The sequence below is a fragment of the Schistocerca americana genome, unplaced genomic scaffold (assembly GCF_021461395.2).
Source record: "Schistocerca americana isolate TAMUIC-IGC-003095 unplaced genomic scaffold, iqSchAmer2.1 HiC_scaffold_178, whole genome shotgun sequence".
In the NCBI taxonomy this organism is placed as follows: domain Eukaryota; kingdom Metazoa; phylum Arthropoda; class Insecta; order Orthoptera; family Acrididae; genus Schistocerca; species Schistocerca americana.
Window position 1 is genome coordinate 237,307 of NW_025725875.1, and position 24,032 is coordinate 261,338.

The window sequence follows — 24,032 nt, forward strand, 5'->3', positions numbered from 1 at the left end:
TGTGTGTGGAACTTCACTGCATCGGCTGCTCGCCTTTCAGCGCCCCTGTGTCTTATCAGACGAAGGTGACTGTGAAATTGGCAACGAGGCAGAGGTTAACGAACACATGCAAATGGCAACCTTCAACGTCACCCGAAATAGACTGAAGATCTAAAGGTCCCTGGTTCGATCCCGGGTTTCGGCAGGTATTCGTTTTGATGCGACGCCAATGGAATTACTCTGCGTTTGTGATAATGCAACTACCGCTGACAACAAAAATGACTCTCTCCTGTAGCTGTTCTGGTTGTCTAGTGCATGCCATAAGAGGAACTCACTAGACAACTAACTCCCCTAGAAGCAAAAGAATTAAAAATATCCTACCGACTGCATTCCTTTTTCTGTGTCAGGTGGTGAAGAACGTCTTCAACGGAACCGTGAAATGAGCGAAAGCGTGGGAAACATTGCATTCGAAATGCTTGTGAATTTTCCAATTGCCCAGTGAGTGTCGACAAAACACGTAAATTCTCTGCTCCGACGTATGAGGCGTAACAACTAGTGCAATTTGTTGTTGCATCGTGTGCCAGCAGTCTTCGAGAGTGTGTTACGAGCTTAGCGGGATAAGTTTGTAGACAGCATGTAGGCGACGTTTTATTAGTAACGGCCCCATACAGCGATTGCACAACAGTAAAGGACATGAGTCAATGTATAGTTGTGCATTGTGGGAGGTTTTGCAGCCTCGTCCGAGCCCGGATAGCTCAGTTGGTAGAGCATTAGGCTTTTAACCTAAGGGTCCAGGGTTCAAGTCCCCGTCGAGGCGGAAATTTTAACACTTTGGTAGCGATTCGTCTGGTAGCGGTGGAAACGCTACGGAAAATAATGCAGTTACGCCGTTTACTGACACCACAGTGCTTTAAACGGTAGCAGTTGCATGTGTCGGGAGAACACCGCGCTAACGGAAGTCGTGGCCGAGTGGTTAAGGCGTCTGACTCGAAATCAGATTCCCTCTGGGAGCGTAGGTTCGAATCCTACCGGCTGCGTGCGATTTTGCGTACAGAGGAGCAAACATTTTCGCACACATGTGACATGCGTGGGCGAATGCGGGTGCAAACCAGTGACGCCATTCTCAACAAGACGAAAATTTCCGTTTTAAGAATACTGAGTTTTCGCGACGACCGCTGCTTACTGTGGCTATCGGTTCACCTCACACTGACACTGACGCTGGGACTGCAGAAAGCCGTCGCTGAGATCGTGAGTTCACAGATGTGCTCGAAAGTGATGGACAGAGCGAACATTTCATTTTCTTTTTAAGAATCGCAATTTCCATCACTCGAGTGCGGCCAAAGCAGTGGTGCAGCGTTTCTTTTCTTAAGATCTCGCAGCTGCTTGGAGGTATGTCGATCGTTTTAAGACGACAGAAAACTAGCGTCAGCGGTGCGTCAGTGGGAAGTCGGTGAAGTCGCCATTGGAGCCATAAGCCAGTAATTACGACATACGAATCACTCGCGCACCGAGCAGCTGTACGATAATGCTCGTGCGTGGGCCCGCATAGCTGAGTCGGTAGAGCGCTAGGTTTTCAACCAAAGGGTCCTGGGTTCAAGTCCCTGTCTGGGCGAAAATTAATACACTTTCGTAACGGCTAATGGAAACCCTACAGAAAAGAGTGAGGCCACGCCGTTTTCTGCCATCAGATTGCTTCTAAAGATGGCGGTTTCAGTTGTCGGGAGTCGCTTCCGCCACTGGCAGTCGTGGCCGAGTGGTTAAGGCGTCTGACTTGAAATCAGATTCCCTCTGGGAGCGTAGGTTCGAGTCCTGCCGACTGCGAAAATTTTCTCGCTCTCAAAAGGCGGACGTTCAGCTGCATCCTAGCAGTTGCGTCACTACTAAACACGTGGGTCACCAGCAATGTGCAGTGCTATTTGATCCAGGGCGCAGCGTTACAGTCGCGCCCAGAAGCCGCAGCTCATCTCCGCGTCTCACAGCCGTCCACCTGGTGTTAGTACAAGTGTCGCCTCACTGGGCAGTGCAGATGTGTCCATTTTAGCTTGCAGACGATGACGTGTAGCAATTTATGAGCTAACGCAAGTCGTATGTTTTACCGTGTGTATCTGCTAGATACTGCCTCTCATACGGTGGAGAGACTCACTCCTTCTTGTGTCTCGTTCTCCGCACACGAGTTGCCCCTGGCATCGATATAGCACGGGTTTTCTAGCGTCAGCGAAGTCAATATTACACGAATCGAGTCGACATGTTTGCTTGTTACGATGACGGAAGAAGAAGAAATGTGTGTGGAACTTCACTGCATCGGCTGCTCGCCTTTCAGCGCCCCTGTGTCTTATCAGACGAAGGTGACTGTGAAATTGGCAACGAGGCAGAGGTTAACGAACACATGCAAATGGCAACCTTCAACGTCACCCGAAATAGACTGAAGATCTAAAGGTCCCTGGTTCGATCCCGGGTTTCGGCAGGTATTCGTTTTGATGCGACGCCAATGGAATTACTCTGCGTTTGTGATAATGCAACTACCGCTGACAACAAAAATGACTCTCTCCTGTAGCTGTTCTGGTTGTCTAGTGCATGCCATAAGAGGAACTCACTAGACAACTAACTCCCCTAGAAGCAAAAGAATTAAAAATATCCTACCGACTGCATTCCTTTTTCTGTGTCAGGTGGTGAAGAACGTCTTCAACGGAACCGTGAAATGAGCGAAAGCGTGGGAAACATTGCATTCGAAATGCTTGTGAATTTTCCAATTGCCCAGTGAGTGTCGACAAAACACGTAAATTCTCTGCTCCGACGTATGAGGCGTAACAACTAGTGCAATTTGTTGTTGCATCGTGTGCCAGCAGTCTTCGAGAGTGTGTTACGAGCTTAGCGGGATAAGTTTGTAGACAGCATGTAGGCGACGTTTTATTAGTAACGGCCCCATACAGCGATTGCACAACAGTAAAGGACATGAGTCAATGTATAGTTGTGCATTGTGGGAGGTTTTGCAGCCTCGTCCGAGCCCGGATAGCTCAGTTGGTAGAGCATTAGGCTTTTAACCTAAGGGTCCAGGGTTCAAGTCCCCGTCGAGGCGGAAATTTTAACACTTTGGTAGCGATTCGTCTGGTAGCGGTGGAAACGCTACGGAAAATAATGCAGTTACGCCGTTTACTGACACCACAGTGCTTTAAACGGTAGCAGTTGCATGTGTCGGGAGAACACCGCGCTAACGGCAGTCGTGGCCGAGTGGTTAAGGCGTCTGACTCGAAATCAGATTCCCTCTGGGAGCGTAGGTTCGAATCCTACCGGCTGCGTGCGATTTTGCGTACAGAGGAGCAAACATTTTCGCACACATGTGACATGCGTGGGCGAATGCGGGTGCAAACCAGTGACGCCATTCTCAACAAGACGAAAATTTCCGTTTTAAGAATACTGAGTTTTCGCGACGACCGCTGCTTACTGTGGCTATCGGTTCACCTCACACTGACACTGACGCTGGGACTGCAGAAAGCCGTCGCTGAGATCGTGAGTTCACAGATGTGCTCGAAAGTGATGGACAGAGCGAACATTTCATTTTCTTTTTAAGAATCGCAATTTCCATCACTCGAGTGCGGCCAAAGCAGTGGTGCAGCGTTTCTTTTCTTAAGATCTCGCAGCTGCTTGGAGGTATGTCGATCGTTTTAAGACGACAGAAAACTAGCGTCAGCGGTGCGTCAGTGGGAAGTCGGTGAAGTCGCCATTGGAGCCATAAGCCAGTAATTACGACATACGAATCACTCGCGCACCGCGCAGCTGTACGATAATGCTCGTGCGTGGGCCCGCATAGCTGAGTCGGTAGAGCGCTAGGTTTTCAACCAAAGGGTCCTGGGTTCAAGTCCCTGTCTGGGCGAAAATTAATACACTTTCGTAACGGCTAATGGAAACCCTACAGAAAAGAGTGAGGCCACGCCGTTTTCTGCCATCAGATTGCTTCTAAAGATGGCGGTTTCAGTTGTCGGGAGTCGCTTCCGCCACTGGCAGTCGTGGCCGAGTGGTTAAGGCGTCTGACTTGAAATCAGATTCCCTCTGGGAGCGTAGGTTCGAGTCCTGCCGACTGCGAAAATTTTCTCGCTCTCAAAAGGCGGACGTTCAGCTGCATCCTAGCAGTTGCGTCACTACTAAACACGTGGGTCACCAGCAATGTGCAGTGCTATTTGATCCAGGGCGCAGCGTTACAGTCGCGCCCAGAAGCCGCAGCTCATCTCCGCGTCTCACAGCCGTCCACCTGGTGTTAGTACAAGTGTCGCCTCACTGGGCAGTGCAGATGTGTCCATTTTAGCTTGCAGACGATGACGTGTAGCAATTTATGAGCTAACGCAAGTCGTATGTTTTACCGTGTGTATCTGCTAGATACTGCCTCTCATACGGTGGAGAGACTCACTCCTTCTTGTGTCTCGTTCTCCGCACACGAGTTGCCCCTGGCATCGATATAGCACGGGTTTTCTAGCGTCAGCGAAGTCAATATTACACGAATCGAGTCGACATGTTTGCTTGTTACGATGACGGAAGAAGAAGAAATGTGTGTGGAACTTCACTGCATCGGCTGCTCGCCTTTCAGCGCCCCTGTGTCTTATCAGACGAAGGTGACTGTGAAATTGGCAACGAGGCAGAGGTTAACGAACACATGCAAATGGCAACCTTCAACGTCACCCGAAATAGACTGAAGATCTAAAGGTCCCTGGTTCGATCCCGGGTTTCGGCAGGTATTCGTTTTGATGCGACGCCAATGGAATTACTCTGCGTTTGTGATAATGCAACTACCGCTGACAACAAAAATGACTCTCTCCTGTAGCTGTTCTGGTTGTCTAGTGCATGCCATAAGAGGAACTCACTAGACAACTAACTCCCCTAGAAGCAAAAGAATTAAAAATATCCTACCGACTGCATTCCTTTTTCTGTGTCAGGTGGTGAAGAACGTCTTCAACGGAACCGTGAAATGAGCGAAAGCGTGGGAAACATTGCATTCGAAATGCTTGTGAATTTTCCAATTGCCCAGTGAGTGTCGACAAAACACGTAAATTCTCTGCTCCGACGTATGAGGCGTAACAACTAGTGCAATTTGTTGTTGCATCGTGTGCCAGCAGTCTTCGAGAGTGTGTTACGAGCTTAGCGGGATAAGTTTGTAGACAGCATGTAGGCGACGTTTTATTAGTAACGGCCCCATACAGCGATTGCACAACAGTAAAGGACATGAGTCAATGTATAGTTGTGCATTGTGGGAGGTTTTGCAGCCTCGTCCGAGCCCGGATAGCTCAGTTGGTAGAGCATTGGGCTTTTAACCTAAGGGTCCAGGGTTCAAGTCCCCGTCGAGGCGGAAATTTTAACACTTTGGTAGCGATTCGTCTGGTAGCGGTGGAAACGCTACGGAAAATAATGCAGTTACGCCGTTTACTGACACCACAGTGCTTTAAACGGTAGCAGTTGCATGTGTCGGGAGAACACCGCGCTAACGGCAGTCGTGGCCGAGTGGTTAAGGCGTCTGACTCGAAATCAGATTCCCTCTGGGAGCGTAGGTTCGAATCCTACCGGCTGCGTGCGATTTTGCGTACAGAGGAGCAAACATTTTCGCACACATGTGACATGCGTGGGCGAATGCGGGTGCAAACCAGTGACGCCATTCTCAACAAGACGAAAATTTCCGTTTTAAGAATACTGAGTTTTCGCGACGACCGCTGCTTACTGTGGCTATCGGTTCACCTCACACTGACACTGACGCTGGGACTGCAGAAAGCCGTCGCTGAGATCGTGAGTTCACAGATGTGCTCGAAAGTGATGGACAGAGCGAACATTTCATTTTCTTTTTAAGAATCGCAATTTCCATCACTCGAGTGCGGCCAAAGCAGTGGTGCAGCGTTTCTTTTCTTAAGATCTCGCAGCTGCTTGGAGGTATGTCGATCGTTTTAAGACGACAGAAAACTAGCGTCAGCGGTGCGTCAGTGGGAAGTCGGTGAAGTCGCCATTGGAGCCATAAGCCAGTAATTACGACATACGAATCACTCGCGCACCGCGCAGCTGTACGATAATGCTCGTGCGTGGGCCCGCATAGCTGAGTCGGTAGAGCGCTAGGTTTTCAACCAAAGGGTCCTGGGTTCAAGTCCCTGTCTGGGCGAAAATTAATACACTTTCGTAACGGCTAATGGAAACCCTACAGAAAAGAGTGAGGCCACGCCGTTTTCTGCCATCAGATTGCTTCTAAAGATGGCGGTTTCAGTTGTCGGGAGTCGCTTCCGCCACTGGCAGTCGTGGCCGAGTGGTTAAGGCGTCTGACTTGAAATCAGATTCCCTCTGGGAGCGTAGGTTCGAGTCCTGCCGACTGCGAAAATTTTCTCGCTCTCAAAAGGCGGACGTTCAGCTGCATCCTAGCAGTTGCGTCACTACTAAACACGTGGGTCACCAGCAATGTGCAGTGCTATTTGATCCAGGGCGCAGCGTTACAGTCGCGCCCAGAAGCCGCAGCTCATCTCCGCGTCTCACAGCCGTCCACCTGGTGTTAGTACAAGTGTCGCCTCACTGGGCAGTGCAGATGTGTCCATTTTAGCTTGCAGACGATGACGTGTAGCAATTTATGAGCTAACGCAAGTCGTATGTTTTACCGTGTGTATCTGCTAGATACTGCCTCTCATACGGTGGAGAGACTCACTCCTTCTTGTGTCTCGTTCTCCGCACACGAGTTGCCCCTGGCATCGATATAGCACGGGTTTTCTAGCGTCAGCGAAGTCAATATTACACGAATCGAGTCGACATGTTTGCTTGTTACGATGACGGAAGAAGAAGAAATGTGTGTGGAACTTCACTGCATCGGCTGCTCGCCTTTCAGCGCCCCTGTGTCTTATCAGACGAAGGTGACTGTGAAATTGGCAACGAGGCAGAGGTTAACGAACACATGCAAATGGCAACCTTCAACGTCACCCGAAATAGACTGAAGATCTAAAGGTCCCTGGTTCGATCCCGGGTTTCGGCAGGTATTCGTTTTGATGCGACGCCAATGGAATTACTCTGCGTTTGTGATAATGCAACTACCGCTGACAACAAAAATGACTCTCTCCTGTAGCTGTTCTCGTTGTCTAGTGCATGCCATAAGAGGAACTCACTAGACAACTAACTCCCCTAGAAGCAAAAGAATTAAAAATATCCTACCGACTGCATTCCTTTTTCTGTGTCAGGTGGTGAAGAACGTCTTCAACGGAACCGTGAAATGAGCGAAAGCGTGGGAAACATTGCATTCGAAATGCTTGTGAATTTTCCAATTGCCCAGTGAGTGTCGACAAAACACGTAAATTCTCTGCTCCGACGTATGAGGCGTAACAACTAGTGCAATTTGTTGTTGCATCGTGTGCCAGCAGTCTTCGAGAGTGTGTTACGAGCTTAGCGGGATAAGTTTGTAGACAGCATGTAGGCGACGTTTTATTAGTAACGGCCCCATACAGCGATTGCACAACAGTAAAGGACATGAGTCAATGTATAGTTGTGCATTGTGGGAGGTTTTGCAGCCTCGTCCGAGCCCGGATAGCTCAGTTGGTAGAGCATTAGGCTTTTAACCTAAGGGTCCAGGGTTCAAGTCCCCGTCGAGGCGGAAATTTTAACACTTTGGTAGCGATTCGTCTGGTAGCGGTGGAAACGCTACGGAAAATAATGCAGTTACGCCGTTTACTGACACCACAGTGCTTTAAACGGTAGCAGTTGCATGTGTCGGGAGAACACCGCGCTAACGGCAGTCGTGGCCGAGTGGTTAAGGCGTCTGACTCGAAATCAGATTCCCTCTGGGAGCGTAGGTTCGAATCCTACCGGCTGCGTGCGATTTTGCGTACAGAGGAGCAAACATTTTCGCACACATGTGACATGCGTGGGCGAATGCGGGTGCAAACCAGTGACGCCATTCTCAACAAGACGAAAATTTCCGTTTTAAGAATACTGAGTTTTCGCGACGACCGCTGCTTACTGTGGCTATCGGTTCACCTCACACTGACACTGACGCTGGGACTGCAGAAAGCCGTCGCTGAGATCGTGAGTTCACAGATGTGCTCGAAAGTGATGGACAGAGCGAACATTTCATTTTCTTTTTAAGAATCGCAATTTCCATCACTCGAGTGCGGCCAAAGCAGTGGTGCAGCGTTTCTTTTCTTAAGATCTCGCAGCTGCTTGGAGGTATGTCGATCGTTTTAAGACGACAGAAAACTAGCGTCAGCGGTGCGTCAGTGGGAAGTCGGTGAAGTCGCCATTGGAGCCATAAGCCAGTAATTACGACATACGAATCACTCGCGCACCGCGCAGCTGTACGATAATGCTCGTGCGTGGGCCCGCATAGCTGAGTCGGTAGAGCGCTAGGTTTTCAACCAAAGGGTCCTGGGTTCAAGTCCCTGTCTGGGCGAAAATTAATACACTTTCGTAACGGCTAATGGAAACCCTACAGAAAAGAGTGAGGCCACGCCGTTTTCTGCCATCAGATTGCTTCTAAAGATGGCGGTTTCAGTTGTCGGGAGTCGCTTCCGCCACTGGCAGTCGTGGCCGAGTGGTTAAGGCGTCTGACTTGAAATCAGATTCCCTCTGGGAGCGTAGGTTCGAGTCCTGCCGACTGCGAAAATTTTCTCGCTCTCAAAAGGCGGACGTTCAGCTGCATCCTAGCAGTTGCGTCACTACTAAACACGTGGGTCACCAGCAATGTGCAGTGCTATTTGATCCAGGGCGCAGCGTTACAGTCGCGCCCAGAAGCCGCAGCTCATCTCCGCGTCTCACAGCCGTCCACCTGGTGTTAGTACAAGTGTCGCCTCACTGGGCAGTGCAGATGTGTCCATTTTAGCTTGCAGACGATGACGTGTAGCAATTTATGAGCTAACGCAAGTCGTATGTTTTACCGTGTGTATCTGCTAGATACTGCCTCTCATACGGTGGAGAGACTCACTCCTTCTTGTGTCTCGTTCTCCGCACACGAGTTGCCCCTGGCATCGATATAGCACGGGTTTTCTAGCGTCAGCGAAGTCAATATTACACGAATCGAGTCGACATGTTTGCTTGTTACGATGACGGAAGAAGAAGAAATGTGTGTGGAACTTCACTGCATCGGCTGCTCGCCTTTCAGCGCCCCTGTGTCTTATCAGACGAAGGTGACTGTGAAATTGGCAACGAGGCAGAGGTTAACGAACACATGCAAATGGCAACCTTCAACGTCAGCCGAAATAGACTGAAGATCTAAAGGTCCCTGGTTCGATCCCGGGTTTCGGCAGGTATTCGTTTTGATGCGACGCCAATGGAATTACTCTGCGTTTGTGATAATGCAACTACCGCTGACAACAAAAATGACTCTCTCCTGTAGCTGTTCTGGTTGTCTAGTGCATGCCATAAGAGGAACTCACTAGACAACTAACTCCCCTAGAAGCAAAAGAATTAAAAATATCCTACCGACTGCATTCCTTTTTCTGTGTCAGGTGGTGAAGAACGTCTTCAACGGAACCGTGAAATGAGCGAAAGCGTGGGAAACATTGCATTCGAAATGCTTGTGAATTTTCCAATTGCCCAGTGAGTGTCGACAAAACACGTAAATTCTCTGCTCCGACGTATGAGGCGTAACAACTAGTGCAATTTGTTGTTGCATCGTGTGCCAGCAGTCTTCGAGAGTGTGTTACGAGCTTAGCGGGATAAGTTTGTAGACAGCATGTAGGCGACGTTTTATTAGTAACGGCCCCATACAGCGATTGCACAACAGTAAAGGACATGAGTCAATGTATAGTTGTGCATTGTGGGAGGTTTTGCAGCCTCGTCCGAGCCCGGATAGCTCAGTTGGTAGAGCATTAGGCTTTTAACCTAAGGGTCCAGGGTTCAAGTCCCCGTCGAGGCGGAAATTTTAACACTTTGGTAGCGATTCGTCTGGTAGCGGTGGAAACGCTACGGAAAATAATGCAGTTACGCCGTTTACTGACACCACAGTGCTTTAAACGGTAGCAGTTGCATGTGTCGGGAGAACACCGCGCTAACGGCAGTCGTGGCCGAGTGGTTAAGGCGTCTGACTCGAAATCAGATTCCCTCTGGGAGCGTAGGTTCGAATCCTACCGGCTGCGTGCGATTTTGCGTACAGAGGAGCAAACATTTTCGCACACATGTGACATGCGTGGGCGCATGCGGGTGCAAACCAGTGACGCCATTCTCAACAAGACGAAAATTTCCGTTTTAAGAATACTGAGTTTTCGCGACGACCGCTGCTTACTGTGGCTATCGGTTCACCTCACACTGACACTGACGCTGGGACTGCAGAAAGCCGTCGCTGAGATCGTGAGTTCACAGATGTGCTCGAAAGTGATGGACAGAGCGAACATTTCATTTTCTTTTTAAGAATCGCAATTTCCATCACTCGAGTGCGGCCAAAGCAGTGGTGCAGCGTTTCTTTTCTTAAGATCTCGCAGCTGCTTGGAGGTATGTCGATCGTTTTAAGACGACAGAAAACTAGCGTCAGCGGTGCGTCAGTGGGAAGTCGGTGAAGTCGCCATTGGAGCCATAAGCCAGTAATTACGACATACGAATCACTCGCGCACCGCGCAGCTGTACGATAATGCTCGTGCGTGGGCCCGCATAGCTGAGTCGGTAGAGCGCTAGGTTTTCAACCAAAGGGTCCTGGGTTCAAGTCCCTGTCTGGGCGAAAATTAATACACTTTCGTAACGGCTAATGGAAACCCTACAGAAAAGAGTGAGGCCACGCCGTTTTCTGCCATCAGATTGCTTCTAAAGATGGCGGTTTCAGTTGTCGGGAGTCGCTTCCGCCACTGGCAGTCGTGGCCGAGTGGTTAAGGCGTCTGACTTGAAATCAGATTCCCTCTGGGAGCGTAGGTTCGAGTCCTGCCGACTGCGAAAATTTTCTCGCTCTCAAAAGGCGGACGTTCAGCTGCATCCTAGCAGTTGCGTCACTACTAAACACGTGGGTCACCAGCAATGTGCAGTGCTATTTGATCCAGGGCGCAGCGTTACAGTCGCGCCCAGAAGCCGCAGCTCATCTCCGCGTCTCACAGCCGTCCACCTGGTGTTAGTACAAGTGTCGCCTCACTGGGCAGTGCAGATGTGTCCATTTTAGCTTGCAGACGATGACGTGTAGCAATTTATGAGCTAACGCAAGTCGTATGTTTTACCGTGTGTATCTGCTAGATACTGCCTCTCATACGGTGGAGAGACTCACTCCTTCTTGTGTCTCGTTCTCCGCACACGAGTTGCCCCTGGCATCGATATAGCACGGGTTTTCTAGCGTCAGCGAAGTCAATATTACACGAATCGAGTCGACATGTTTGCTTGTTACGATGACGGAAGAAGAAGAAATGTGTGTGGAACTTCACTGCATCGGCTGCTCGCCTTTCAGCGCCCCTGTGTCTTATCAGACGAAGGTGACTGTGAAATTGGCAACGAGGCAGAGGTTAACGAACACATGCAAATGGCAACCTTCAACGTCAGCCGAAATAGACTGAAGATCTAAAGGTCCCTGGTTCGATCCCGGGTTTCGGCAGGTATTCGTTTTGATGCGACGCCAATGGAATTACTCTGCGTTTGTGATAATGCAACTACCGCTGACAACAAAAATGACTCTCTCCTGTAGCTGTTCTGGTTGTCTAGTGCATGCCATAAGAGGAACTCACTAGACAACTAACTCCCCTAGAAGCAAAAGAATTAAAAATATCCTACCGACTGCATTCCTTTTTCTGTGTCAGGTGGTGAAGAACGTCTTCAACGGAACCGTGAAATGAGCGAAAGCGTGGGAAACATTGCATTCGAAATGCTTGTGAATTTTCCAATTGCCCAGTGAGTGTCGACAAAACACGTAAATTCTCTGCTCCGACGTATGAGGCGTAACAACTAGTGCAATTTGTTGTTGCATCGTGTGCCAGCAGTCTTCGAGAGTGTGTTACGAGCTTAGCGGGATAAGTTTGTAGACAGCATGTAGGCGACGTTTTATTAGTAACGGCCCCATACAGCGATTGCACAACAGTAAAGGACATGAGTCAATGTATAGTTGTGCATTGTGGGAGGTTTTGCAGCCTCGTCCGAGCCCGGATAGCTCAGTTGGTAGAGCATTAGGCTTTTAACCTAAGGGTCCAGGGTTCAAGTCCCCGTCGAGGCGGAAATTTTAACACTTTGGTAGCGATTCGTCTGGTAGCGGTGGAAACGCTACGGAAAATAATGCAGTTACGCCGTTTACTGACACCACAGTGCTTTAAACGGTAGCAGTTGCATGTGTCGGGAGAACACCGCGCTAACGGCAGTCGTGGCCGAGTGGTTAAGGCGTCTGACTCGAAATCAGATTCCCTCTGGGAGCGTAGGTTCGAATCCTACCGGCTGCGTGCGATTTTGCGTACAGAGGAGCAAACATTTTCGCACACATGTGACATGCGTGGGCGCATGCGGGTGCAAACCAGTGACGCCATTCTCAACAAGACGAAAATTTCCGTTTTAAGAATACTGAGTTTTCGCGACGACCGCTGCTTACTGTGGCTATCGGTTCACCTCACACTGACACTGACGCTGGGACTGCAGAAAGCCGTCGCTGAGATCGTGAGTTCACAGATGTGCTCGAAAGTGATGGACAGAGCGAACATTTCATTTTCTTTTTAAGAATCGCAATTTCCATCACTCGAGTGCGGCCAAAGCAGTGGTGCAGCGTTTCTTTTCTTAAGATCTCGCAGCTGCTTGGAGGTATGTCGATCGTTTTAAGACGACAGAAAACTAGCGTCAGCGGTGCGTCAGTGGGAAGTCGGTGAAGTCGCCATTGGAGCCATAAGCCAGTAATTACGACATACGAATCACTCGCGCACCGCGCAGCTGTACGATAATGCTCGTGCGTGGGCCCGCATAGCTGAGTCGGTAGAGCGCTAGGTTTTCAACCAAAGGGTCCTGGGTTCAAGTCCCTGTCTGGGCGAAAATTAATACACTTTCGTAACGGCTAATGGAAACCCTACAGAAAAGAGTGAGGCCACGCCGTTTTCTGCCATCAGATTGCTTCTAAAGATGGCGGTTTCAGTTGTCGGGAGTCGCTTCCGCCACTGGCAGTCGTGGCCGAGTGGTTAAGGCGTCTGACTTGAAATCAGATTCCCTCTGGGAGCGTAGGTTCGAGTCCTGCCGACTGCGAAAATTTTCTCGCTCTCAAAAGGCGGACGTTCAGCTGCATCCTAGCAGTTGCGTCACTACTAAACACGTGGGTCACCAGCAATGTGCAGTGCTATTTGATCCAGGGCGCAGCGTTACAGTCGCGCCCAGAAGCCGCAGCTCATCTCCGCGTCTCACAGCCGTCCACCTGGTGTTAGTACAAGTGTCGCCTCACTGGGCAGTGCAGATGTGTCCATTTTAGCTTGCAGACGATGACGTGTAGCAATTTATGAGCTAACGCAAGTCGTATGTTTTACCGTGTGTATCTGCTAGATACTGCCTCTCATACGGTGGAGAGACTCACTCCTTCTTGTGTCTCGTTCTCCGCACACGAGTTGCCCCTGGCATCGATATAGCACGGGTTTTCTAGCGTCAGCGAAGTCAATATTACACGAATCGAGTCGACATGTTTGCTTGTTACGATGACGGAAGAAGAAGAAATGTGTGTGGAACTTCACTGCATCGGCTGCTCGCCTTTCAGCGCCCCTGTGTCTTATCAGACGAAGGTGACTGTGAAATTGGCAACGAGGCAGAGGTTAACGAACACATGCAAATGGCAACCTTCAACGTCAGCCGAAATAGACTGAAGATCTAAAGGTCCCTGGTTCGATCCCGGGTTTCGGCAGGTATTCGTTTTGATGCGACGCCAATGGAATTACTCTGCGTTTGTGATAATGCAACTACCGCTGACAACAAAAATGACTCTCTCCTGTAGCTGTTCTGGTTGTCTAGTGCATGCCATAAGAGGAACTCACTAGACAACTAACTCCCCTAGAAGCAAAAGAATTAAAAATATCCTACCGACTGCATTCCTTTTTCTGTGTCAGGTGGTGAAGAACGTCTTCAACGGAACCGTGAAATGAGCGAAAGCGTGGGAAACATTGCATTCGAAATGCTTGTGAATTTTCCAATTGCCCAGTGAGTGTCGACAAAACACGTAAATTCTCTGCTCCGACGTATGAGGCGTAACAACTAGTGCAATTTGTTGTTGCGTCGTGTGCCAGCAGTCTTCGAGAGTGTGTTACGAGCTTAGCGGGATAAGTTTGTAGACAGCATGTAGGCGACGTTTTATTAGTAACGGCCCCATACAGCGATTGCACAACAGTAAAGGACATGAGTCAATGTATAGTTGTGCATTGTGGGAGGTTTTGCAGCCTCGTCCGAGCCCGGATAGCTCAGTTGGTAGAGCATTAGGCTTTTAACCTAAGGGTCCAGGGTTCAAGTCCCCGTCGAGGCGGAAATTTTAACACTTTGGTAGCGATTCGTCTGGTAGCGGTGGAAACGCTACGGAAAATAATGCAGTTACGCCGTTTACTGACACCACAGTGCTTTAAACGGTAGCAGTTGCATGTGTCGGGAGAACACCGCGCTAACGGCAGTCGTGGCCGAGTGGTTAAGGCGTCTGACTCGAAATCAGATTCCCTCTGGGAGCGTAGGTTCGAATCCTACCGGCTGCGTGCGATTTTGCGTACAGAGGAGCAAACATTTTCGCACACATGTGACATGCGTGGGCGCATGCGGGTGCAAACCAGTGACGCCATTCTCAACAAGACGAAAATTTCCGTTTTAAGAATACTGAGTTTTCGCGACGACCGCTGCTTACTGTGGCTATCGGTTCACCTCACACTGACACTGACGCTGGGACTGCAGAAAGCCGTCGCTGAGATCGTGAGTTCACAGATGTGCTCGAAAGTGATGGACAGAGCGAACATTTCATTTTCTTTTTAAGAATCGCAATTTCCATCACTCGAGTGCGGCCAAAGCAGTGGTGCAGCGTTTCTTTTCTTAAGATCTCGCAGCTGCTTGGAGGTATGTCGATCGTTTTAAGACGACAGAAAACTAGCGTCAGCGGTGCGTCAGTGGGAAGTCGGTGAAGTCGCCATTGGAGCCATAAGCCAGTAATTACGACATACGAATCACTCGCGCACCGCGCAGCTGTACGATAATGCTCGTGCGTGGGCCCGCATAGCTGAGTCGGTAGAGCGCTAGGTTTTCAACCAAAGGGTCCTGGGTTCAAGTCCCTGTCTGGGCGAAAATTAATACACTTTCGTAACGGCTAATGGAAACCCTACAGAAAAGAGTGAGGCCACGCCGTTTTCTGCCATCAGATTGCTTCTAAAGATGGCGGTTTCAGTTGTCGGGAGTCGCTTCCGCCACTGGCAGTCGTGGCCGAGTGGTTAAGGCGTCTGACTTGAAATCAGATTCCCTCTGGGAGCGTAGGTTCGAGTCCTGCCGACTGCGAAAATTTTCTCGCTCTCAAAAGGCGGACGTTCAGCTGCATCCTAGCAGTTGCGTCACTACTAAACACGTGGGTCACCAGCAATGTGCAGTGCTATTTGATCCAGGGCGCAGCGTTACAGTCGCGCCCAGAAGCCGCAGCTCATCTCCGCGTCTCACAGCCGTCCACCTGGTGTTAGTACAAGTGTCGCCTCACTGGGCAGTGCAGATGTGTCCATTTTAGCTTGCAGACGATGACGTGTAGCAATTTATGAGCTAACGCAAGTCGTATGTTTTACCGTGTGTATCTGCTAGATACTGCCTCTCATACGGTGGAGAGACTCACTCCTTCTTGTGTCTCGTTCTCCGCACACGAGTTGCCCCTGGCATCGATATAGCACGGGTTTTCTAGCGTCAGCGAAGTCAATATTACACGAATCGAGTCGACATGTTTGCTTGTTACGATGACGGAAGAAGAAGAAATGTGTGTGGAACTTCACTGCATCGGCTGCTCGCCTTTCAGCGCCCCTGTGTCTTATCAGACGAAGGTGACTGTGAAATTGGCAACGAGGCAGAGGTTAACGAACACATGCAAATGGCAACCTTCAACGTCACCCGAAATAGACTGAAGATCTAAAGGTCCCTGGTTCGATCCCGGGTTTCGGCAGGTATTCGTTTTGATGCGACGCCAATGGAATTACTCTGCGTTTGTGATAATGCAACTACCGCTGACAACAAAAATGACTCTCTCCTGTAGCTGTTCTGGTTGTCTAGTGCATGCCATAAGAGGAACTCACTAGACAACTAACTCCCCTAGAAGCAAAAGAATTAAAAATATCCTACCGACTGCATTCCTTTTTCTGTGTCAGGTGGTGAAGAACGTCTTCAACGGAACCGTGAAATGAGCGAAAGCGTGGGAAACATTGCATTCGAAATGCTTGTGAATTTTCCAATTGCCCAGTGAGTGTCGACAAAACACGTAAATTCTCTGCTCCGACGTATGAGGCGTAACAACTAGTGCAATTTGTTGTTGCATCGTGTGCCAGCAGTCTTCGAGAGTGTGTTACGAGCTTAGCGGGATAAGTTTGTAGACAGCATGTAGGCGACGTTTTATTAGTAACGGCCCCATACAGCGATTGCACAACAGTAAAGGACATGAGTCAATGTATAGTTGTGCATTGTGGGAGGTTTTGCAGCCTCGTCCGAGCCCGGATAGCTCAGTTGGTAGAGCATTAGGCTTTTAACCTAAGGGTCCAGGGTTCAAGTCCCCGTCGAGGCGGAAATTTTAACACTTTGGTAGCGATTCGTCTGGTAGCGGTGGAAACGCTACGGAAAATAATGCAGTTACGCCGTTTACTGACACCACAGTGCTTTAAACGGTAGCAGTTGCATGTGTCGGGAGAACACCGCGCTAACGGCAGTCGTGGCCGAGTGGTTAAGGCGTCTGACTCGAAATCAGATTCCCTCTGGGAGCGTAGGTTCGAATCCTACCGGCTGCGTGCGATTTTGCGTACAGAGGAGCAAACATTTTCGCACACATGTGACATGCGTGGGCGAATGCGGGTGCAAACCAGTGACGCCATTCTCAACAAGACGAAAATTTCCGTTTTAAGAATACTGAGTTTTCGCGACGACCGCTGCTTACTGTGGCTATCGGTTCACCTCACACTGACACTGACGCTGGGACTGCAGAAAGCCGTCGCTGAGATCGTGAGTTCACAGATGTGCTCGAAAGTGATGGACAGAGCGAACATTTCATTTTCTTTTTAAGAATCGCAATTTCCATCACTCGAGTGCGGCCAAAGCAGTGGTGCAGCGTTTCTTTTCTTAAGATCTCGCAGCTGCTTGGAGGTATGTCGATCGTTTTAAGACGACAGAAAACTAGCGTCAGCGGTGCGTCAGTGGGAAGTCGGTGAAGTCGCCATTGGAGCCATAAGCCAGTAATTACGACATACGAATCACTCGCGCACCGCGCAGCTGTACGATAATGCTCGTGCGTGGGCCCGCATAGCTGAGTCGGTAGAGCGCTAGGTTTTCAACCAAAGGGTCCTGGGTTCAAGTCCCTGTCTGGGCGAAAATTAATACACTTTCGTAACGGCTAATGGAAACCCTACAGAAAAGAGTGAGGCCACGCCGTTTTCTGCCATCAGATTGCTTCTAAAGATGGCGGTTTCAGTTGTCGGGAGTCGCTTCCGCCACTGGCAGTCGTGGCCGAGTGGTTAAGGCGTCTGACTTGAAATCAGATTCCCTCTGGGAGCGTAGGTTCGAGTCCTGCCGACTGCGAAAATTTTCTCGCTCTCAAAAGGCGGACGTTCAGCTGCATCCTAGCAGTTGCGTCACTACTAAACACGTGGGTCACCAGCAATGTGCAGTGCTATTTGATCCAGGGCGCAGCGTTACAGTCGCGCCCAGAAGCCGCAGCTCATCTCCGCGTCTCACAGCCGTCCACCTGGTGTTAGTACAAGTGTCGCCTCACTGGGCAGTGCAGATGTGTCCATTTTAGCTTGCAGACGATGACGTGTAGCAATTTATGAGCTAACGCAAGTCGTATGTTTTACCGTGTGTATCTGCTAGATACTGCCTCTCATACGGTGGAGAGACTCACTCCTTCTTGTGTCTCGTTCTCCGCACACGAGTTGCCCCTGGCATCGATATAGCACGGGTTTTCTAGCGTCAGCGAAGTCAATATTACACGAATCGAGTCGACATGTTTGCTTGTTACGATGACGGAAGAAGAAGAAATGTGTGTGGAACTTCACTGCATCGGCTGCTCGCCTTTCAGCGCCCCTGTGTCTTATCAGACGAAGGTGACTGTGAAATTGGCAACGAGGCAGAGGTTAACGAACACATGCAAATGGCAACCTTCAACGTCAGCCGAAATAGACTGAAGATCTAAAGGTCCCTGGTTCGATCCCGGGTTTCGGCAGGTATTCGTTTTGATGCGACGCCAATGGAATTACTCTGCGTTTGTGATAATGCAACTACCGCTGACAACAAAAATGACTCTCTCCTGTAGCTGTTCTGGTTGTCTAGTGCATGCCATAAGAGGAACTCACTAGACAACTAACTCCCCTAGAAGCAAAAGAATTAAAAATATCCTACCGACTGCATTCCTTTTTCTGTGTCAGGTGGTGAAGAACGTCTTCAACGGAACCGTGAAATGAGCGAAAGCGTGGGAAACATTGCATTCGAAATGCTTGTGAATTTTCCAATTGCCCAGTGAGTGTCGACAAAACACGTAAATTCTCTGCTCCGACGTATGAGGCGTAACAACTAGTGCAATTTGTTGTTGCGTCGTGTGCCAGCAGTCTTCGAGAGTGTGTTACGAGCTTAGCGGGATAAGTTTGTAGACAGCATGTAGGCGACGTTTTATTAGTAACGGCCCCATACAGCGATTGCACAACAGTAAAGGACATGAGTCAATGTATAGTTGTGCATTGTGGGAGGTTTTGCAGCCTCGTCCGAGCCCGGATAGCTCAGTTGGTAGAGCATTAGGCTTTTAACCTAAGGGTCCAGGGTTCAAGTCCCCGTCGAGGCGGAAATTTTAACACTTTGGTAGCGATTCGTCTGGTAGCGGTGGAAACGCTACGGAAAATAATGCAGTTACGCCGTTTACTGACACCACAGTGCTTTAAACGGTAGCAGTTGCATGTGTCGGGAGAACACCGCGCTAACGGCAGTCGTGGCCGAGTGGTTAAGGCGTCTGACTCGAAATCAGATTCCCTCTGGGAGCGTAGGTTCGAATCCTACCGGCTGCGTGCGATTTTGCGTACAGAGGAGCAAACATTTTCGCACACATGTGACATGCGTGGGCGCATGCGGGTGCAAACCAGTGACGCCATTCTCAACAAGACGAAAATTTCCGTTTTAAGAATACTGAGTTTTCGCGACGACCGCTGCTTACTGTGGCTATCGGTTCACCTCACACTGACACTGACGCTGGGACTGCAGAAAGCCGTCGCTGAGATCGTGAGTTCACAGATGTGCTCGAAAGTGATGGACAGAGCGAACATTTCATTTTCTTTTTAAGAATCGCAATTTCCATCACTCGAGTGCGGCCAAAGCAGTGGTGCAGCGTTTCTTTTCTTAAGATCTCGCAGCTGCTTGGAGGTATGTCGATCGTTTTAAGACGACAGAAAACTAGCGTCAGCGGTGCGTCAGTGGGAAGTCGGTGAAGTCGCCATTGGAGCCATAAGCCAGTAATTACGACATACGAATCACTCGCGCACCGCGCAGCTGTACGATAATGCTCGTGCGTGGGCCCGCATAGCTGAGTCGGTAGAGCGCTAGGTTTTCAACCAAAGGGTCCTGGGTTCAAGTCCCTGTCTGGGCGAAAATTAATACACTTTCGTAACGGCTAATGGAAACCCTACAGAAAAGAGTGAGGCCACGCCGTTTTCTGCCATCAGATTGCTTCTAAAGATGGCGGTTTCAGTTGTCGGGAGTCGCTTCCGCCACTGGCAGTCGTGGCCGAGTGGTTAAGGCGTCTGACTTGAAATCAGATTCCCTCTGGGAGCGTAGGTTCGAGTCCTGCCGACTGCGAAAATTTTCTCGCTCTCAAAAGGCGGACGTTCAGCTGCATCCTAGCAGTTGCGTCACTACTAAACACGTGGGTCACCAGCAATGTGCAGTGCTATTTGATCCAGGGCGCAGCGTTACAGTCGCGCCCAGAAGCCGCAGCTCATCTCCGCGTCTCACAGCCGTCCACCTGGTGTTAGTACAAGTGTCGCCTCACTGGGCAGTGCAGATGTGTCCATTTTAGCTTGCAGACGATGACGTGTAGCAATTTATGAGCTAACGCAAGTCGTATGTTTTACCGTGTGTATCTGCTAGATACTGCCTCTCATACGGTGGAGAGACTCACTCCTTCTTGTGTCTCGTTCTCCGCACACGAGTTGCCCCTGGCATCGATATAGCACGGGTTTTCTAGCGTCAGCGAAGTCAATATTACACGAATCGAGTCGACATGTTTGCTTGTTACGATGACGGAAGAAGAAGAAATGTGTGTGGAACTTCACTGCATCGGCTGCTCGCCTTTCAGCGCCCCTGTGTCTTATCAGACGAAGGTGACTGTGAAATTGGCAACGAGGCAGAGGTTAACGAACACATGCAAATGGCAACCTTCAACGTCACCCGAAATAGACTGAAGATCTAAAGGTCCCTGGTTCGATCCCGGGTTTCGGCAGGTATTCGTTTTGATGCGACGCCAATGGAATTACTCTGCGTTTGTGATAATGCAACTACCGCTGACAACAAAAATGACTCTCTCCTGTAGCTGTTCTGGTTGTCTAGTGCATGCCATAAGAGGAACTCACTAGACAACTAACTCCCCTAGAAGCAAAAGAATTAAAAATATCCTACCGACTGCATTCCTTTTTCTGTGTCAGGTGGTGAAGAACGTCTTCAACGGAACCGTGAAATGAGCGAAAGCGTGGGAAACATTGCATTCGAAATGCTTGTGAATTTTCCAATTGCCCAGTGAGTGTCGACAAAACACGTAAATTCTCTGCTCCGACGTATGAGGCGTAACAACTAGTGCAATTTGTTGTTGCATCGTGTGCCAGCAGTCTTCGAGAGTGTGTTACGAGCTTAGCGGGATAAGTTTGTAGACAGCATGTAGGCGACGTTTTATTAGTAACGGCCCCATACAGCGATTGCACAACAGTAAAGGACATGAGTCAATGTATAGTTGTGCATTGTGGGAGGTTTTGCAGCCTCGTCCGAGCCCGGATAGCTCAGTTGGTAGAGCATTAGGCTTTTAACCTAAGGGTCCAGGGTTCAAGTCCCCGTCGAGGCGGAAATTTTAACACTTTGGTAGCGATTCGTCTGGTAGCGGTGGAAACGCTACGGAAAATAATGCAGTTACGCCGTTTACTGACACCACAGTGCTTTAAACGGTAGCAGTTGCATGTGTCGGGAGAACACCGCGCTAACGGCAGTCGTGGCCGAGTGGTTAAGGCGTCTGACTCGAAATCAGATTCCCTCTGGGAGCGTAGGTTCGAATCCTACCGGCTGCGTGCGATTTTGCGTACAGAGGAGCAAACATTTTCGCACACATGTGACATGCGTGGGCGAATGCGGGTGCAAACCAGTGACGCCATTCTCAACAAGACGAAAATTTCCGTTTTAAGAATACTGAGTTTTCGCGACGACCGCTGCTTACTGTGGCTATCGGTTCACCTCACACTGACACTGACGCTGGGACTGCAGAAAGCCGTCGCTGAGATCGTGAGTTCACAGATGTGCTCGAAAGTGATGGACAGAGCGAACATTTCATTTTCTTTTTAAGAATCGCAATTTCCATCACTCGAGTGCGGCCAAAGCAGTGGTGCAGCGTTTCTTTTCTTAAGATCTCGCAGCTGCTTGGAGGTATGTCGATCGTTTTAAGACGACAGAAAACTAGCGTCAGCGGTGCGTCAGTGGGAAGTCGGTGAAGTCGCCATTGGAGCCATAAGCCAGTAATTACGACATACGAATCACTCGCGCACCGCGCAGCTGTACGATAATGCTCGTGCGTGGGCCCGCATAGCTGAGTCGGTAGAGCGCTAGGTTTTCAACCAAAGGGTCCTGGGTTCAAGTCCCTGTCTGGGCGAAAATTAATACACTTTCGTAACGGCTAATGGAAACCCTACAGAAAAGAGTGAGGCCACGCCGTTTTCTGCCATCAGATTGCTTCTAAAGATGGCGGTTTCAGTTGTCGGGAGTCGCTTCCGCCACTGGCAGTCGTGGCCGAGTGGTTAAGGCGTCTGACTTGAAATCAGATTCCCTCTGGGAGCGTAGGTTCGAGTCCTGCCGACTGCGAAAATTTTCTCGCTCTCAAAAGGCGGACGTTCAGCTGCATCCTAGCAGTTGCGTCACTACTAAACACGTGGGTCACCAGCAATGTGCAGTGCTATTTGATCCAGGGCGCAGCGTTACAGTCGCGCCCAGAAGCCGCAGCTCATCTCCGCGTCTCACAGCCGTCCACCTGGTGTTAGTACAAGTGTCGCCTCACTGGGCAGTGCAGATGTGTCCATTTTAGCTTGCAGACGATGACGTGTAGCAATTTATGAGCTAACGCAAGTCGTATGTTTTACCGTGTGTATCTGCTAGATACTGCCTCTCATACGGTGGAGAGACTCACTCCTTCTTGTGTCTCGTTCTCCGCACACGAGTTGCCCCTGGCATCGATATAGCACGGGTTTTCTAGCGTCAGCGAAGTCAATATTACACGAATCGAGTCGACATGTTTGCTTGTTACGATGACGGAAGAAGAAGAAATGTGTGTGGAACTTCACTGCATCGGCTGCTCGCCTTTCAGCGCCCCTGTGTCTTATCAGACGAAGGTGACTGTGAAATTGGCAACGAGGCAGAGGTTAACGAACACATGCAAATGGCAACCTTCAACGTCAGCCGAAATAGACTGAAGATCTAAAGGTCCCTGGTTCGATCCCGGGTTTCGGCAGGTATTCGTTTTGATGCGACGCCAATGGAATTACTCTGCGTTTGTGATAATGCAACTACCGCTGACAACAAAAATGACTCTCTCCTGTAGCTGTTCTGGTTGTCTAGTGCATGCCATAAGAGGAACTCACTAGACAACTAACTCCCCTAGAAGCAAAAGAATTAAAAATATCCTACCGACTGCATTCCTTTTTCTGTGTCAGGTGGTGAAGAACGTCTTCAACGGAACCGTGAAATGAGCGAAAGCGTGGGAAACATTGCATTCGAAATGCTTGTGAATTTTCCAATTGCCCAGTGAGTGTCGACAAAACACGTAAATTCTCTGCTCCGACGTATGAGGCGTAACAACTAGTGCAATTTGTTGTTGCATCGTGTGCCAGCAGTCTTCGAGAGTGTGTTACGAGCTTAGCGGGATAAGTTTGTAGACAGCATGTAGGCGACGTTTTATTAGTAACGGCCCCATACAGCGATTGCACAACAGTAAAGGACATGAGTCAATGTATAGTTGTGCATTGTGGGAGGTTTTGCAGCCTCGTCCGAGCCCGGATAGCTCAGTTGGTAGAGCATTAGGCTTTTAACCTAAGGGTCCAGGGTTCAAGTCCCCGTCGAGGCGGAAATTTTAACACTTTGGTAGCGATTCGTCTGGTAGCGGTGGAAACGCTACGGAAAATAATGCAGTTACGCCGTTTACTGACACCACAGTGCTTTAAACGGTAGCAGTTGCATGTGTCGGGAGAACACCGCGCTAACGGCAGTCGTGGCCGAGTGGTTAAGGCGTCTGACTCGAAATCAGATTCCCTCTGGGAGCGTAGGTTCGAATCCTACCGGCTGCGTGCGATTTTGCGTACAGAGGAGCAAACATTTTCGCACACATGTGACATGCGTGGGCGAATGCGGGTGCAAACCAGTGACGCCATTCTCAACAAGACGAAAATTTCCGTTTTAAGAATACTGAGTTTTCGCGACGACCGCTGCTTACTGTGGCTATCGGTTCACCTCACACTGACACTGACGCTGGGACTGCAGAAAGCCGTCGCTGAGATCGTGAGTTCACAGATGTGCTCGAAAGTGATGGACAGAGCGAACATTTCATTTTCTTTTTAAGAATCGCAATTTCCATCACTCGAGTGCGGCCAAAGCAGTGGTGCAGCGTTTCTTTTCTTAAGATCTCGCAGCTGCTTGGAGGTATGTCGATCGTTTTAAGACGACAGAAAACTAGCGTCAGCGGTGCGTCAGTGGGAAGTCGGTGAAGTCGCCAT

At 49.7% G+C, this 24,032-nt stretch overlaps 32 non-coding genes across 32 annotated transcripts; all 32 read left to right on the forward strand.

The window, feature by feature from the left end:
• Positions 1–723: 723 nt before the first annotated feature.
• Positions 724–796, forward strand: Trnak-uuu. Its single transcript has one exon. It is a non-coding gene; the product is annotated as a tRNA-Lys (tRNA).
• Positions 797–934: 138 nt separating this feature from the next.
• On the forward strand, positions 935–1,016 carry Trnas-cga. The gene has a single exon. It is a non-coding gene; the product is annotated as a tRNA-Ser (tRNA).
• Positions 1,017–1,718: 702 nt separating this feature from the next.
• Trnas-uga lies at positions 1,719–1,800 on the forward strand. The gene has a single exon. It is a non-coding gene; the product is annotated as a tRNA-Ser (tRNA).
• A 1,182-nt stretch (positions 1,801–2,982) lies between these two features.
• Positions 2,983–3,055, forward strand: Trnak-uuu. The gene has a single exon. It is a non-coding gene; the product is annotated as a tRNA-Lys (tRNA).
• A 138-nt stretch (positions 3,056–3,193) lies between these two features.
• Positions 3,194–3,275, forward strand: Trnas-cga. The gene has a single exon. It is a non-coding gene; the product is annotated as a tRNA-Ser (tRNA).
• A 702-nt stretch (positions 3,276–3,977) lies between these two features.
• Positions 3,978–4,059, forward strand: Trnas-uga. The gene has a single exon. It is a non-coding gene; the product is annotated as a tRNA-Ser (tRNA).
• A 1,182-nt stretch (positions 4,060–5,241) lies between these two features.
• Trnak-uuu lies at positions 5,242–5,314 on the forward strand. Its single transcript has one exon. It is a non-coding gene; the product is annotated as a tRNA-Lys (tRNA).
• Positions 5,315–5,452: 138 nt separating this feature from the next.
• Trnas-cga lies at positions 5,453–5,534 on the forward strand. The gene has a single exon. It is a non-coding gene; the product is annotated as a tRNA-Ser (tRNA).
• Positions 5,535–6,236: 702 nt separating this feature from the next.
• On the forward strand, positions 6,237–6,318 carry Trnas-uga. Its single transcript has one exon. It is a non-coding gene; the product is annotated as a tRNA-Ser (tRNA).
• Positions 6,319–7,500: 1,182 nt separating this feature from the next.
• On the forward strand, positions 7,501–7,573 carry Trnak-uuu. The gene has a single exon. It is a non-coding gene; the product is annotated as a tRNA-Lys (tRNA).
• Positions 7,574–7,711: 138 nt separating this feature from the next.
• Positions 7,712–7,793, forward strand: Trnas-cga. Its single transcript has one exon. It is a non-coding gene; the product is annotated as a tRNA-Ser (tRNA).
• A 702-nt stretch (positions 7,794–8,495) lies between these two features.
• On the forward strand, positions 8,496–8,577 carry Trnas-uga. Its single transcript has one exon. It is a non-coding gene; the product is annotated as a tRNA-Ser (tRNA).
• Positions 8,578–9,759: 1,182 nt separating this feature from the next.
• Positions 9,760–9,832, forward strand: Trnak-uuu. Its single transcript has one exon. It is a non-coding gene; the product is annotated as a tRNA-Lys (tRNA).
• A 138-nt stretch (positions 9,833–9,970) lies between these two features.
• Trnas-cga lies at positions 9,971–10,052 on the forward strand. Its single transcript has one exon. It is a non-coding gene; the product is annotated as a tRNA-Ser (tRNA).
• Positions 10,053–10,754: 702 nt separating this feature from the next.
• Positions 10,755–10,836, forward strand: Trnas-uga. Its single transcript has one exon. It is a non-coding gene; the product is annotated as a tRNA-Ser (tRNA).
• Positions 10,837–12,018: 1,182 nt separating this feature from the next.
• Positions 12,019–12,091, forward strand: Trnak-uuu. Its single transcript has one exon. It is a non-coding gene; the product is annotated as a tRNA-Lys (tRNA).
• Positions 12,092–12,229: 138 nt separating this feature from the next.
• Positions 12,230–12,311, forward strand: Trnas-cga. The gene has a single exon. It is a non-coding gene; the product is annotated as a tRNA-Ser (tRNA).
• A 702-nt stretch (positions 12,312–13,013) lies between these two features.
• On the forward strand, positions 13,014–13,095 carry Trnas-uga. The gene has a single exon. It is a non-coding gene; the product is annotated as a tRNA-Ser (tRNA).
• Positions 13,096–14,277: 1,182 nt separating this feature from the next.
• On the forward strand, positions 14,278–14,350 carry Trnak-uuu. The gene has a single exon. It is a non-coding gene; the product is annotated as a tRNA-Lys (tRNA).
• A 138-nt stretch (positions 14,351–14,488) lies between these two features.
• Trnas-cga lies at positions 14,489–14,570 on the forward strand. Its single transcript has one exon. It is a non-coding gene; the product is annotated as a tRNA-Ser (tRNA).
• A 702-nt stretch (positions 14,571–15,272) lies between these two features.
• Positions 15,273–15,354, forward strand: Trnas-uga. Its single transcript has one exon. It is a non-coding gene; the product is annotated as a tRNA-Ser (tRNA).
• Positions 15,355–16,536: 1,182 nt separating this feature from the next.
• Trnak-uuu lies at positions 16,537–16,609 on the forward strand. The gene has a single exon. It is a non-coding gene; the product is annotated as a tRNA-Lys (tRNA).
• A 138-nt stretch (positions 16,610–16,747) lies between these two features.
• On the forward strand, positions 16,748–16,829 carry Trnas-cga. Its single transcript has one exon. It is a non-coding gene; the product is annotated as a tRNA-Ser (tRNA).
• Positions 16,830–17,531: 702 nt separating this feature from the next.
• Positions 17,532–17,613, forward strand: Trnas-uga. Its single transcript has one exon. It is a non-coding gene; the product is annotated as a tRNA-Ser (tRNA).
• Positions 17,614–18,795: 1,182 nt separating this feature from the next.
• Positions 18,796–18,868, forward strand: Trnak-uuu. The gene has a single exon. It is a non-coding gene; the product is annotated as a tRNA-Lys (tRNA).
• A 138-nt stretch (positions 18,869–19,006) lies between these two features.
• Positions 19,007–19,088, forward strand: Trnas-cga. Its single transcript has one exon. It is a non-coding gene; the product is annotated as a tRNA-Ser (tRNA).
• Positions 19,089–19,790: 702 nt separating this feature from the next.
• On the forward strand, positions 19,791–19,872 carry Trnas-uga. The gene has a single exon. It is a non-coding gene; the product is annotated as a tRNA-Ser (tRNA).
• Positions 19,873–21,054: 1,182 nt separating this feature from the next.
• Positions 21,055–21,127, forward strand: Trnak-uuu. Its single transcript has one exon. It is a non-coding gene; the product is annotated as a tRNA-Lys (tRNA).
• Positions 21,128–21,265: 138 nt separating this feature from the next.
• Positions 21,266–21,347, forward strand: Trnas-cga. Its single transcript has one exon. It is a non-coding gene; the product is annotated as a tRNA-Ser (tRNA).
• Positions 21,348–22,049: 702 nt separating this feature from the next.
• On the forward strand, positions 22,050–22,131 carry Trnas-uga. Its single transcript has one exon. It is a non-coding gene; the product is annotated as a tRNA-Ser (tRNA).
• Positions 22,132–23,313: 1,182 nt separating this feature from the next.
• On the forward strand, positions 23,314–23,386 carry Trnak-uuu. The gene has a single exon. It is a non-coding gene; the product is annotated as a tRNA-Lys (tRNA).
• A 138-nt stretch (positions 23,387–23,524) lies between these two features.
• On the forward strand, positions 23,525–23,606 carry Trnas-cga. The gene has a single exon. It is a non-coding gene; the product is annotated as a tRNA-Ser (tRNA).
• Positions 23,607–24,032: the final 426 nt, after the last annotated feature.